The sequence below is a fragment of the Cervus canadensis genome, chromosome 25 (genome assembly GCF_019320065.1).
Source record: "Cervus canadensis isolate Bull #8, Minnesota chromosome 25, ASM1932006v1, whole genome shotgun sequence".
NCBI lineage: Eukaryota > Metazoa > Chordata > Mammalia > Artiodactyla > Cervidae > Cervus > Cervus canadensis.
Window position 1 is genome coordinate 328,823 of NC_057410.1, and position 14,957 is coordinate 343,779.

The following is a 14,957-nucleotide window of genomic DNA, read 5'->3' on the forward strand; positions in this document are numbered from 1 at the left end:
TTCTTAAAAAACTGGAAATAGAAATGCTATACGACCCAGCAATACCACTTCTGGGCATACACACCGAGGAAACCAGATCTGAAAGAGACACGTGCACCCCAATGTTCATCGCAGCACTGTTTATAATAACCAGGACATGGAAGCAACCTAGATGCCCATCAGCAGACGAATGGATAAGGAAGCTGTGGTACATATACACCATGGAATATTACCCAGCCGTTAAAAAGAATTCATTTGAATCAGTTCTAATGAGATGGATGAAACTGGAGCCCATCATACAGAGTGAAGTAAGCCAGAAAGATAAAGAATATTACAGCATACTAACACATATATATGGAACTTAGAAAGATGGTAATGATAACCCTATATGCAAAACAGAAAAAGAGACACAGATGTACAGAACAGACTTTTGGACTCTGTGGGAGAAGGCGAAGGTGGGATGTTTTGAGAGAACAGCATTGAAACATATATATTATCTATAATGAAACAGATCACCAGCCCAGGTGGGATGCATGAGACAAGTGCTCAGGCCTGGTGCACTGGGAAGACCCAGAGGGATGGGGTGGAGAGGGAGGTGGGAGGGGGGATCAGGATGGGGAATACATGTAAATCCATGGCTGATTCATGTCAACGTATGACAAAACCCACTACAATATTGTAAATTAATTAGCCTTCAACTAATAAAAATAAATTAAAAAAAAAACAAAAAAAAAAGAAATCTAGCATTACTGTTCTTCATTATGGAGCTGTAGAGTCTTGCTTCTATTAAAGTGAAAATATTTTTTATTATCCTTCTCTTTTTCATTTATCTTACAACAAACTACCATCCTCCTGTAAATTAGGTCCACTTTTCTCCAAATGAGGCAAAAACTCTCAAGATTTTGTCAACTTACACACTCGTTTTCTAGAAGTTGTGGTTAGAGTTCTAGAGGCAAGGTTTACATCCTCTTACCTGTTGTTGCTTTTCATAGCTGACATCTTCCTAAGTTAATGGCTGAGTCACTCACTCTGTCTCTCTCTCTCTCTCTTTGGTAGTCTCTGAAAAATTTTTTTTCAATCACAATTTAAATTTTCATCTTTTTGTTTACTTTTGTTAGGTATTATAAAGGACAAATTTTGTGATATGGCTTCATTCTTTCAACTTTTCCCCAAATTTTTGCTTTTTTTATATAACCCATGGATACCTGTTTCATAAAGTGAAAAAAATATAAAGTATCACACAGTTTTATATCTAGAATGTTCCAAATTATGAATCTTCACAACCAACTGGGAACAGACTACCCTACCAAGGATTCCACACGTGGATTTTAGGTAACAACAAACTGAATTTGAAGAGGTAATGGTAGGGACTCAACGTCAATGGAACTTAGGACATTTTGGAAAGCTGATTATTTATACATAGTTTAGTAACACCCTAATTCATTGCAAAATGCTGATTGAGATGCAAGTGGAGTGTCATCTGATGTATTCACATGTTTTATTTGTGGTAATAATATTCAGTGGAATGATGCTTCTTAGTCACTTAAGGAAAAAGCTGTACCGGCCTGATTATGAGAGAAAATTTCCAAAACCACAGAAGATAGTGAAGAGTGTATAATATTTTTAATAAATGACCTTTTTTGTAAGCCATGGCCATTTTGAATATCTGAGTTTCCTTGATGGCTAAGCTAGGGATTGTGTTAGTTGCTCAGTCATGTCCGACTCTTGCGACCCCACTGACTGTAGCCCACCAGGCTTCTCTGTCCTTGAAGTTCTCCAGGCAAGAATACTGGAGTGGATTGCCATTCCCTTCTCCAAAAGGACTTCCCAACCCAGGGATCGAACCCTGGTCTCCTGCATCATAGGCAGATTCTTTGCCATTTGAGCTACAGGGAAGTCCAAGCTAGGGATTTGTGATGCCTTTTAATTTATTCCAAATTCACTGAATTATTAATTAATAGAGAAATGTTCTCAAATGGTCACACCTGAATCATTAACTTCTCCCACATCCACATTTCTACCAAAGCCCATGGTGAAATGGAAGACAATGCCATATAGTGGTTGAAAATACAGGCTTTAAAAACAGAAAAAGAGACACAGATGTACAGAACAGACTTTTAGACTCTTGGGGAGAAGGCGAGGGTGGGATGTTCTGAGAGAACAGCATTGAAACAAGTATACTATCAAGGGTGAAACAGATCACCAGCCCAGGTTGGATGCGTGAGACAAGTGCTCAGGGCTGGTGCACTGGGAAGACCCAGAGGGATGGGATAGAAAGGGAGGCGGGAGAGGGGATCGGGATGGGGAACACATGTAAATCCATGGCTGATTCATGTCAATGTATCGCAAAAACCACTACAATATTGTAAAGTAGTTAGCCTCCAACTAATGAAAATAAATGAAAAAGAAAGAAAGAAAATACAGGCTTTAGTTCAAATCCCAGATTTTCAACCTTCTACCCAAGTCTCCTTGGAACAGTTTTTGTTCTTGCCTAAAGCTTATTTTTCTCAACTCTAAAATGTGGATAATAAAGTGTCTATCTTATAGGGTAGTTTCGAGGATTAAATAAAATAATAGGTGCTGGGAGCTGGCACACGAGATCCCACCCATGACAAGGTCATGAGGGAGAAAACCTGACAGGCAATGCGGATCAGGTTTTCAGGGATTCCGAAAAGCTGCCCCCAGCACTCACCCTAAAGATGATATCTGTCTTTCTGGTGCTTGCTTCAATAGACTACTCCCTAATTTCTGTGACACAGGCAGAAGGCCTTCCCTGATCTCTTCCCAAATAAGAATCAATTTAGAACTTTAATCAATAAGTTTCCCAGGTGGTGGTATTTTATCAGGTTATCCAAGGTGAAAGGAGTGTTTCAATTTAAACTCCTTTGCTGGTATTTTAGTTTGTTTGGCAAATGCATTTATGCCCTTGGTACTAATATGCATGACTGCTCATAATACCCTATTCATAAAACAGCATAAAGAACCTGATCATATAAAGCCCCTAATAGACATAGAGCCCTTCGGGGAGTGAGGAAACCCTACTAGAAAACACAAGAAAAATTATTCTAAAAGTGGTTATTGGGTTAACATTTGCTTGCTGTGTTTTTGCTCTTAATGTGCTAAGGTTGTGCAGTGGAAACCATTGTTAATATAGTTATAGATCTAGAAAAATAAGAGCTTAGCCCTAGTGTGGTACCAATGAGATGGTTGTTAATTGTCAGCCAGGAGTGCTGGGCAGAGGCTGCCTCACCAAAGTCGCAGAGTCAGGGTGAGGTAAACTTCTTAGATAAACTCAACTGACAACTTCTGCAGAAGGATTAATTTTCGTGTTAACAAGGTTATACTTCTACTCTGTACTGTTGCCCTGTGAGACTGCTACCTTTCAGTTAAGGTCACCATAGAAACAGAAAATAGGTTTACATTCACCTGACTTGCACAAAATGTTAATAGGCCCCAAGGCCAGAAGATAATGTACATGACCCTCATAAACAATGAAGTATGCAGAAAACACCCTGGTTTCGTGAAGGACAAGCTGATGTAATGTTAAACTATCCTCCCCTCAGAAATGTACTAACTTAGGGTATAAAAGCCACGGTAAAAAATAAATCATTGCCAGACCCTGCCAGACCCTGCTGCACCCCCTTCTGGTCACTCTCTCTCTTTCTCTCTTTCTCTCTCTCCCCCTCGCAGACTTGGCCCTATCAAGGCTGGTCTCACATGTCTTCTCTCGCCGACGCCTTCATCCCAAGGGTACCCTCTGGATCCTGCCGAGGCTGGACCCCAGCAAATAGGCATAAAATTTTTAAGTCATTATTTATTATGTTTAAGAAATGACATCCATTATAACAGTATGGTAATGATAATCAATGTCCTTTTCAAGAAACTCAGGCTTAACTAGTAAGAATAAGCATTAAATTGATTGGTTTAACATAAGCAGGACTGTAAAAATGCTGGTGATTCTATTTGAAATCCCTATGCAACAAGACCAGTTTATTTCCATTCCTCTATGTCCACTTGCATCCTTGAATAACTAGATTATTCACACATTTGATAAAGCAAAGTAGAGCACTTGGCAGCAGATTGTTAGGACTAGGCTACCATCAACCCCATGTGACCTGGATATCTCTGAGTATAAATGAGATGAAGAAGAAGAGGACTTGGTGTAAATCAAAGTACAATGACACTAGCCTAGGCTTCACCCAGCCTTCATAACATAAACATCTAGAAATTAGTTGGGGAAGGAATTTATCACCTTTAAATGTACTTGTTCAAAAAAGAGGGAGAGAGAAATAAAAAGACAAGTCATGCTCTTCTGAAACTGTTCATCTTGCTAGCTTTATGTCAATACTTACTGGGTAAGTAACTCATGTCACAAAGCAAAGGAATGAATTTACTGACTCTGCAGCTGAACTTTTGGAATGTTCAATGTCTACATTGAAGGTTGTAGGTTGGTGGGTTTTACCTCTCCTGTCACCACTGTAGACAAGAATCAAAAGAAACAGCTTTACCTACCTAGTATTCTCAAGATAATATCAGAGCAGTGCCAGGGTGAGGAGAAAATCAAAACACCGGGCATTCATTCCTCTATCCTCTCCCCAAAATCCCCAAGGTTGTAGACTTATGAATTACAAATCTAAACAGATGGTCTTTTCTGAATGCTGCTTTTTGCAAAGAGTTTAAAATGAAATTTTAAAAATTTTAAAAGAACTTTTTAAGAAGCCAAGTAAGGTAAGAACTGTTCTATAATGACTTGGACATTCTGACCTGAGGATCAGCTTTGTCATTTCTTTAAATTCATCCAGAAGGTCACAGACGAGGGCTTAAGCTTCAGCCCACACGCATCACTGGACAGGATAGCTGAAGCTATGCAGAGGTCATGAGTTCAGAAGCCAAAAGAACTACCCATCTGAGGAGTGCATCCACTGTGGGTTACGGTAAGGGCTGGGGGCAAGATTACACAAAAAACAATATATGATGCAAAGAACAGAAGCATCAAGAGCTTAAAATAAGTATAAGTTCCTCAAAAAGACAGGAATGATACTGATAAAATGAAGGATAAAACATGATAAAAATAACTAGGTAAAAAATACTGCTGAAAACCATAAATGAAATAAAGAGGAGACTAATACAGGAAAGAAAGAACTAAAACAAAAATAATGAGCTAGAAGATCAGATCTGATAAACCCTCCCACAAAGCAGTAGATAAACAACAGACTGGTTCCAAATCAGGAAAGGAGTACATCAAGGCTGTATATTGTCACCCTGCTTATTTAACTTATATGCAGAGTACATCATGTGAAATGCCAGGCTGGATGAAGTGCAAGCTGGAATCAAGATTGCTGGGGGAAGTATCAATAACCTCAGATATGCAGATGACACCACCCTTATGGCAGAAAGTAAAGAAGAACTAAAGAGACTCTTGATGAAAGTGAAAGAGGAGAGTGAAAAAGTTGGTTTAAAACTCAACATTCAGGAAACTAAGATCATGGCATCCAGTCCTATCACTTCAGGTAGATGGGGAAATAATGGAAACCGTGTCAGGCTTTATTTTGTGGGGGGGGGGGGGCTCCAAAATCACTGCAGATTGGTGACTGCAGCCATGAAATTAAAAGATTTCTGCTCCTTGGATGAAAAGCTATGATCAACTTAGACATATTAAAAAGCTGTTTTTTTAATAAGTAATGTCTCTGATACAGAAAAGTAAACAAATATACTTTGCCGACAAAGTCCCATATAATCAGAGCTATGGTTTTTCCAGTGGTCATGTATAGATGTGAGAGGTGGACCATAAAGAAAGCTGAGCACCAAAGAATTGATGCTTTTGAACTGTGATGTTGGAGAAGACTCGAAAGTCCCTTGGACTGCAAGGAGATCCAACCAGTCAATCCTAAAGGAAATCAGTCCTGAATATTCATTGGAAGATGCCAAAATCTAGATAATAAGTGTTACAGGTGGAGAGAAGATTAGCAAAAGGAAATAATAGTATATTTCCTATACTAGAGAAAAATGGATATCTCCAAGAAAGCTGAAACAAGATGTGCTTAATCGCTCGGTCATATCTAACTTTGTGACCCCATGGACTGCAGCCTGCCTGCATGGCAGGCAGTTTCTTTACCAACTGAGCCACGAGGGAATCCCTACTGTAAGGTTAAAGGAGATAAACTATGCAACATGTTTACAATAGCACTTAGCACATAATTGTTCAGAGGGTAAAGAATTGGTTCAGAGGGCAAAGAATTTGTCTGCAATGTGGGAGAACCCCAGTTCAATCCCTGGGTTTGGAGAATACCCTGGAGAAGGAAGTGGAAGCCTGCTCCAGTATCCTCACCTGGGGAACCCCATGAACAGAGGAGCCTGGCAGGCTACAGTCCACGGGGTCACAAAGAGTCAGACACGACTGACTGACTATTAATTTAACTTTTTTCACATAATTAATGTTATACATATATTTGACATTTTTTTATTTCTGAATCTCATCTCAAGAAGGCACTCTGCTGTACAAGAAGTATCTCTCGCTCTCTCACACACTCACACCCTCTCTGCATCATCAGTTTCTTCCACTTTTCTAGATTTATTTCATGAGCATAAAAACATTTTCTGGTAGTCTTCTATATTTTAAAAAAGTTAAAGTATTATTAAGGAGTACCACTTCCATCAATATACTCTTTATACAGTTTTGACTTTAAGAAACATGTAAAAAAAAAAAAAAAAGAAACATGTAAACCTATATATTTAAAAATAAAATATCATATCTGCCAAGCAGATAATTTACCTTCTTTTTATTAATACCATTTCTATTTTTACTCAGCTTTTTTTCCAATGTAATATTAAGACCAATGCCCAAGTATTACGTGGCTACTCAGGGTTAGGGCAATAGCCATACTGAACAGTTGTTCTTGAAATAACCTAATTAGTTATATTGGTCTATTAGGCTATTTATCTCCATTTAATGTTCCAGGCCTCCACTGCCCAATAGAGTAGCTACCAGCCATGTATGGCCACTGACCACTTGAGATGTGGTTAGTCCAAACTGAGTTGTGCCATAGCTGTAAAATGCACATCAGATTTCAAGACTTAGAAAACAAATAGGTAAAATATGCCACTTCTATTTTATACTGACTGTATGTTTAAATGTTAATATTTTTGATATATAGAGTTAAATAAAATACATTATAAAAATTAAGCTCACCTGTTTGTTTTTATCTTCTTAATGGTACAACCAGAAATTTTTAAATTACAAATGTGGCTCACATAAATTTTTGTTGCACTGTACTATTTTAGGTTTTCAAATTCTTTCACATTGGGGAATTGTAAAAAAAAAAAAAAAAGAAAGAAAGAAACTACTCCTGAGACAAATTAATTTGTTTTCTAAATGTCTTTCACTCTTTTTTCAATAAAACCCTCAACTACGTTTGAAGTGTATGCTCCCTGAGTCTGAGAAAATGAAGCTCTTTTTGGTCTTTGTGAAGTGAATAGTATCAGCTCTCACCAAATACAGATTTGCTAGCATGCATTGCCAGATATCATGACAGGAAAAAAGAACATTAACCCGGATTTATGAAGCAAATAGTTAAAATAGATGATACAGGCACTGGAAGAGGGAAGATATTTTTTTAAATGGAGTGTTTACCAGTGGTAATTGAGATAAATGATTTATTTTTTTTTTCAATCGAGAACAAAGGATAACTTTTAATCACGGGAGGGTCCTGAATCTTGATGAAAGGAACAATGTTTCAGCACAGAAAACAATTCCAGCAGAGTCTTGAGACCCACTGAACTGCACTTAGCTGTTCTCAGGGCCTTCACATGGCTGACAGAGGAGCAGTCTTGGAAGGAGAAAGGCGATTAACATAATGTAAAGATCTCTAGTAAGGTTACATTAAAACAATTCTGTATAACAATGACAAACACTACACCTGAAATCTCAGTTTTTCCCCTGCCTTTGTAGGACAAGTGAGCATTCCAACGAATTTCCACATGACCAGCTGTTCCTCTTTTTAACAGAATGCCATTCTTCAGCTCCTTTAGAAAGGATGCTTCCTTTAAATGTGTGATTCGAGTCTCTGAGGCAGGTGTAGTGGGGAAAGACATTTCATATGGAAAAATTATATAATACAAAATTGACTGGCTAAAAGTAAGACATATTCTGGCAACCCAAGCCATTTTCTTAACAGAAACTTAATGTTTTGATGTTATCTAACCTGCAGTTTATTTAAAAAAAAAAAAAAGTGAAGTTGCTCAGTCGTGTCCGACTCTTTGTGACCCCATGGACTGTAGCCTACCAGGCTCCTCCGTCCATGGGATTTTCCAGGCAAGAGTACTGGAGTGGGTTGCCATCTCCTTCTCCAGATAAATGATTTAAACATATAGATAGACACATAGACACATTTAAACATATAGATAAATGGGAGACAGACGAAGAGAGAGAAGGAGAGATGGAGAGAAATTAGGAAGTTTTCCCCATGTGTCAACCAAATCACTGTACATGGGATTGCACCAACTCAATGAAGCATAAATAAAAGCATAAATTCAATTGGGAAAAGTTCATGAATTCTATAGATAATCCCAGAAATAACTAGTTCTCTTAATAACGTATCAGAAACAAATACTGAAAATAGTAATTACTTTTTTTTTTACTCTATGAATAATCACAAGCATCTTCTCTATAAATTAGCCATGGAAACATGCCTTGCTTGAAAACATCCCAGTACTTAACTTTTATATTCTTCATTGTTTCACCAGAAAGCTATACCACAAATGACATTTATGAACTTCATGGTTTAACAAAAACATACTAGTAGGGTCATCTAAATGCATTCCTAGTCCCTTACCCCCAGAACCTATACTCACCATATATATACATCTTTCTAAAATTATAAAGAAATACCATCATATTTTAAAACTTGGATATATTTCTGTGCTTTGTAGGTAGCTGAAAGGATGCTAAAGTTCAAAGAGCAAGGAGGAGTTAAGAAGCCTCTCTTGCTCTGCAAAAATGGGTACTCTGATTTTCACTGGACAAATAGGCTACTCTTTTTTATTTCCTTCATCAGCAACAGGAGTGCATAAAACAACTAAATAAAAAAGTCCTTAGAGGACCTGACTCAACGCACTAGTGAATTCACTCTAGTGAATTTAAAACATAACTTACTCTGCCAAAAAAAAAAATCACAAACTAAGCACCAATGAGGATAATTTCTGCAGAGTGAAAAACATAATATAATAGTAACAAATTCAGTTCAAGAATAAAAATAAGAATTCCATGGAGAAAAGACAGTCTCTTTAATAAATGGTGCTGGGAAAACCGGACAGGTATATGTGAAAGAATGATATTGAAACACTCCCTAATACCCTACACAAAAGTAAACTCAAAATGGATTAAAGACCTAAATGTAAGACCTGATACTGGCAGGCAGATTCTTTTACCATTGAGCCACCAGGGAAGCCCTTGATACCAGTAGATTGTCATAAGTAACATGTGTGTATTGTAATACCCAAAGTCACCACTGAGAAAATTATACAAAATGATATGATCAAAAATCTTGAATTAGTCAAAATGGAATCATAAAATGTGTTCAAACAACCTACTTAAGTGCAGAAAAAGACAAACAAGAAACAAAGGAAATAAACAGAAACAAATAAAAGACAGATGAATCTGAATACATAATTATCTTAAATATAAATGGTTTAAATACATCACTCAAAAGGAAGAAATTGGCAGAGTGGATTTATGCCTAAAAATTACCCAAATACATAATGTTATTAGAAACTCAACAATATGCATAGATTGAAAGTAAATGATAGAGAAAACTATATCATGAAAAAAATCAAGAAAAAACTGGCATGGCTATATTAATATTAGGTAAAGTAGAAGCAAATAAAATTGCAAATGAGAAGTAAAGGGAAATTACATAATGATAAAAGCATCAATCCACCAGGAATCAATCCACCTTGCTTTATTTATTATTGCATTTATCATCATCTCACTTATTTTATGGGCTTCCTGGTGGCTCAGATGTAAAGAATCTGCCTGCAGTGCAGAAGATCTGGGTTCGATCCCTGGGTTCAGAAGATCCACTGGAGAAGAGAAAGGCTACCCACTTCAGTGTTCTGGTCTGGAGAATTCCATAGACAGAGGAGCCTGGTGGGCTACAGTCCATGGGATTGCAGAGTCGGACATGACTGAGTAACTTTCACTTTCACTTACTTTATATTTACCTGTGGATTCATTTATTGTCCCTATGCTACATCTAGGCAGGGACTTCAGTGGCTTTGTTGATAGCTGTATATTGTTGTTGTTGTTTAGTAGATAAGTCCTGTCTGACTCTTTGCGATCCCAAGGACTGTAGCCTACTAGGCTCCTGTGTCCATGGAATTTCCCAGGCAAGAATACTGGAGTGGGTTGTGATTTCCTTCTCCATGATAGCTGTATATCCAGTGCCTAAAATGTTAGTTCCACATAGTATTGAAGCTGAAGCTCCAATTCTTTGGCCACCTGACGCAAAGAACTGACTCATTGGAAAAGATCCTGATGCTGGGAAAGATTGAAGGCAGGAGGAGAAGGGGACGACAGAGGATGAAATGGTTGGATGGCATCACCGACTTGATGGACATGAGTTTGAGCAAGCTCAGAGAGTTGGTAAAGGACAGGGAAGCCTGGCGTGCTTCAGTCGCAAAGAGTCGCATGGGGTCGCAAAGAGTCAGACAAAACTAAGCGACTGAACTAACTGACTGATATGGTAAGTACTCAACACATATTTGTTGAATGAATAAAAGGGTTAGCTTATTATCTACTGAGATCTGTTCTTTAAGATACAGGCACTATATATATAGAATTTAAAAAGATGGTAACCAATACCCTATATGCAAAACAGAAAAAGAGACACAGATGTACAGAACAGACTTTGGGACTCTGTGGGAGAAGGCGAGGGTGGGATGTTCAGAGAGCAGCATTGAAACAAGTATACTATCAAGGGTGAAACAGATCACCAGCCCAGGTTGGATGCGTGAGACAAGTGTTCAGGGCTGGTGCACTGGGAAGACCCAGAGGGATGGGATGGGGAGGGAGGTGGGAGGGGGTGAGAGGGTAACAGGCAGGAAGGCCAGGGGTCTCCAAACGGAGGAAAGAGGCTGCAAGTGCCAGACATTTTTATCTCTCTTAAGCGGCAGGAAAAAAACAAACCAGCGATGTGTTTTTCCTTCTCTATACAAATGTAAAAGGAGGTTTCTCTTAACATGCTGTGTTGCCTTGACACCTGGTCTCACCTAAAGCTAACTACTCTCAAACCTTGAGTTAACCAATACATTTCTTTTTCTTATGGAAATGCTGTCTTAAGCTATGTTAATGAACCCCAGACTCTATCTTCAAGTTGGTTGCGCCAAACGGCCTAACTTACTTACTCGGGTATTGTTTCCCTAATCTATGTAAACGGAATTATTTGTTGGTATTTTGCCCTTCTACAAGATTCAAGTCAATCGTTTTATGGCCTTGGATGAATTATCTGGTGCCATTCTAAACTTTATGACATTCCTTTCTTTTCTTTAACAGACTGTGAGTGACTATATAACATACAGCTAAAGACTAGGAGGGGGGTACTCTTTTGCCCCCTTCTGATGCCTATGTCAGAAGCTTTCTCTATCTCCTTTATACTTTAATAAAACTTTATTACACAAAAGCTCTGAGTGATCCAGCCTCGTCTCTGGCCCAGGATTGAATTCGTCTCCTCCGGAGGCCAAGAATCCCGCGTCTTATCATTCAGCAACAACCTTTCAGGGGGATCGGGATGGGGAACACATGTAAATCCATGGCTGATTCATGTCAATGTATGGCAAAAACCACTACAATATTGTAAAGTAATTAGCCTCCAACTAATAAAAATAAATGAAAAAAAAAAGATACAGGCACTAATCACTTTAAGTTCAAGGTCTTTAAATGCTTAGTTACACTACAAACTAAAATATTCCAGCATCAAGTTAGAAATGACCAAATGTTTTATTGATTCTTCTTACAGCTTCTCATGCAAACAGAAACTTCTGACATTAAAGTGCTTCCTGAAAAAAAAGAGTTATCATTTCCAAAATAACTGTCTTCCATCAATCACATTTGCCTCAACCACTTCTTTATCACACATCTTAAACTTAAGAAAGAAGTGTAGCCTTTCCAAATAATTAATTGTCGATAATTCCCTCCACGGGTCACTTCCCAAGCAGATTTCCACCTCTTGCTCTCCTTGTCTTGCTTTATGCTGATCCTTGTTCTCAGATCCCAAGCCTGCACAATCTGCGGCCTCGACTGACACATCGATGAGCTAGAACCTGTCGCTCAATTTAACTTCCTCTCCCTCTGCTGTCTATCTAAGAGTGAATATCAGGGAAGAGATTCCTTCCTTCTTTTTTTTTTAACTTTTTATTTTGTATTGGGGTATAGCCAATTAACAATGTTGCAACAGTTTCAGATGAACAGCAGAAGGGACTCAGCCATACATGCACATGTATCCATTCTCCCCTAAATTCCCCTAGGAAAGAGATTCCTTCTAAACTAAGAGTATTTGAAATTTGTCAGGTCCAATGAGTTTCCAATGATAACTTTGGCTTTCTTCTCTGTAAACACATTTGAAAGAAGTAACTGAACTGTTGCCAAATAGTTATATAGCAATTCCCTCGTCAGAGAAAGGAAAACGGAAATAGTCGTGAGACATGTGTGTGTGTGTTGTCACTCAGTCGTGTCCGACTCTTTGCGACCCCACGGACTGTGACCCATCAGGCTCCTCTGTCCACGGGATTTTCCAGGCAAGAATACTGGAGTGGGTTGCCATTTCCTTCTCCAGGGGATCTTCCCCACCCAGGGATTGAACCAAGGTCTCTTGCATTGCAAATGGATGCTTTACCATCTGAGCTGCTAGGGAAGGCCATATGTGAGACATACTAAGTAACATGGTTGGATAGCGTCACTATGTAATAAGGTTGGATAGACTCAACGGACATGAGTTTGAGCAGACTCTGGGAGATAGTGAAGGACAGGAGAGCCTGGTGTGCTGCAGTCCATGGGGTTGCAAAGAGTCAGACACAACTTAGGGACTGAACAAATACTGTGTAACAGATATTTAACAATGATCATCCTATTTAATGGACCCCATTTTACAGCAGAGGAAAGTGAGAATCAGAGAATGAAGTTTCTTGTGTTGATTATTAATAATCAAGATCGAGCTGATTATTGTGTTAGAGTTGTGAGACCACATTCCTTCTGTGGGCCTCGCATTTTTGTGAGAATTGTACACACCCTAAGAGGAGCAGCCATGTGTAAGACATGTGTGTAAGTAATAGGTAATTTGTCCCTAATTCTGGCATTTTGTTCCCAAGGCTAGCTTTGTTTCTTCTGGTGTTTGTACTATACTGATATTAAATAGGTGATTAATCTGATGAATAACTGCTATGACGGTGTCTGTGGGTGGCAAAGGTTTAGCCCTCCCAGGTAATATATACATACTTTCCCAAGCTCCTCTCCTTAAACTGGACATTTGCAAGTGTGTTCTCAGAAGCAACCCACAGGTCAATGTGGCTCTGCTCTCTCTCAGTCTGAGCACTCCATTTTTATCTGTTTTATATTTGGTTTATGCATACACTCCAAAAAATGAAAATTACTGCTTATTGTCTTTAGCCAGTAGTGTCTATAACTAGGCTAATTATAACCAGCTAACAGTGCTTAGAAAGTGTGAGTTTTCAGGACATCCATGACCTGCAAATGGTTCCAACTAGGCTGTTTGTCCACGGCCAAGTCCAGCTATGCCCACCCACTGGGGAAGGCAAATGCCATGACTCCATAGCTCCCTCTTCCCTGAAGCTCATGCTCTTAGGCTTTGGCAGCACCACCCCACCTCACCTCCAAGCTAGTCTCTCTGGAGCCTCATCCATTAGCCATATGCTTAAAATTTGTTCCCAGAGTTGTCGACGGAGGACAGTCTTTAGCCTGCTCCAACAAGAATCCCCAGGGCAACTTATGCTTCTTCACTCAGTTAATTCCCCAGTGCATGCTCTCAATAGAACAAATATAACCTGTGTCACTTCGGGTTAAGTATAACCTGGATTGGGATGTGGAGTTTATATTCTGTCTTCTGAGATCATCAACCTTATTTTTCCTAGGACAGAAAAACCCAGGACTACTCTGCTCCTCAAAGTCCTTCTTTTAACTTCCTATGTCCACTTCACTTTTAAGAGGACATCCAAAACCTCTGATTCAGCTCCAATCTGAATTAGTGGAAAAACAGGGGCAGGAAAAGACTATTTCTTACTAAGAGAAGCCCCTGGAAGTTTCTATTATTCTTATGAAATGCAGGATAGGACTTGGTGGCTGATAATGTAGAAAATGTAATACATTTTATATCATTTTGTAATGGCACAGCCTTACAATTTTCACGCACCTCTAAGAATATCTAGGACTAAAATCCCACTATAAGCCATTTGGATAGCCAAGTGAGGAAGAATATTCTTTGTTCACCACTACATTGACTTCACTTCTCTGCGACTGGGAAGCCTGAAAGTGAAACAGACATGACTACTCAACCTTTCCCTGAAGATTTCAGGTTGGTAATCTGGAGGGCAAGGGCATCCTGAGCATTGTGTAACTTTACTTGATCTCTGGTTCCTACTGTGAACTGCAACCCACTAGTGGTTTATGGAATCAATTTAATGCGTTGCAATCAGCATTTGAAAAATAATTAATAGAATAAAATAAAATAAAAAATACCTGGTTGTATCACATGCAATAAGGAAGGAGTGTTCTATAGAACTTTTATTTATGTTAGATATATACGTGTTTACCAGAAAATTACTTAAGTGTAGAATACTCCAAAAATGCTTGAAAATGGCTGCCATATAAAACAACATATAGGAAAAAATTATAAATCAATAAGGGCATTCTCATATAATGTGATTCTTTAATAACATGAGCTCACAAATCGGTAGAGATTTGAAGTGCTTTT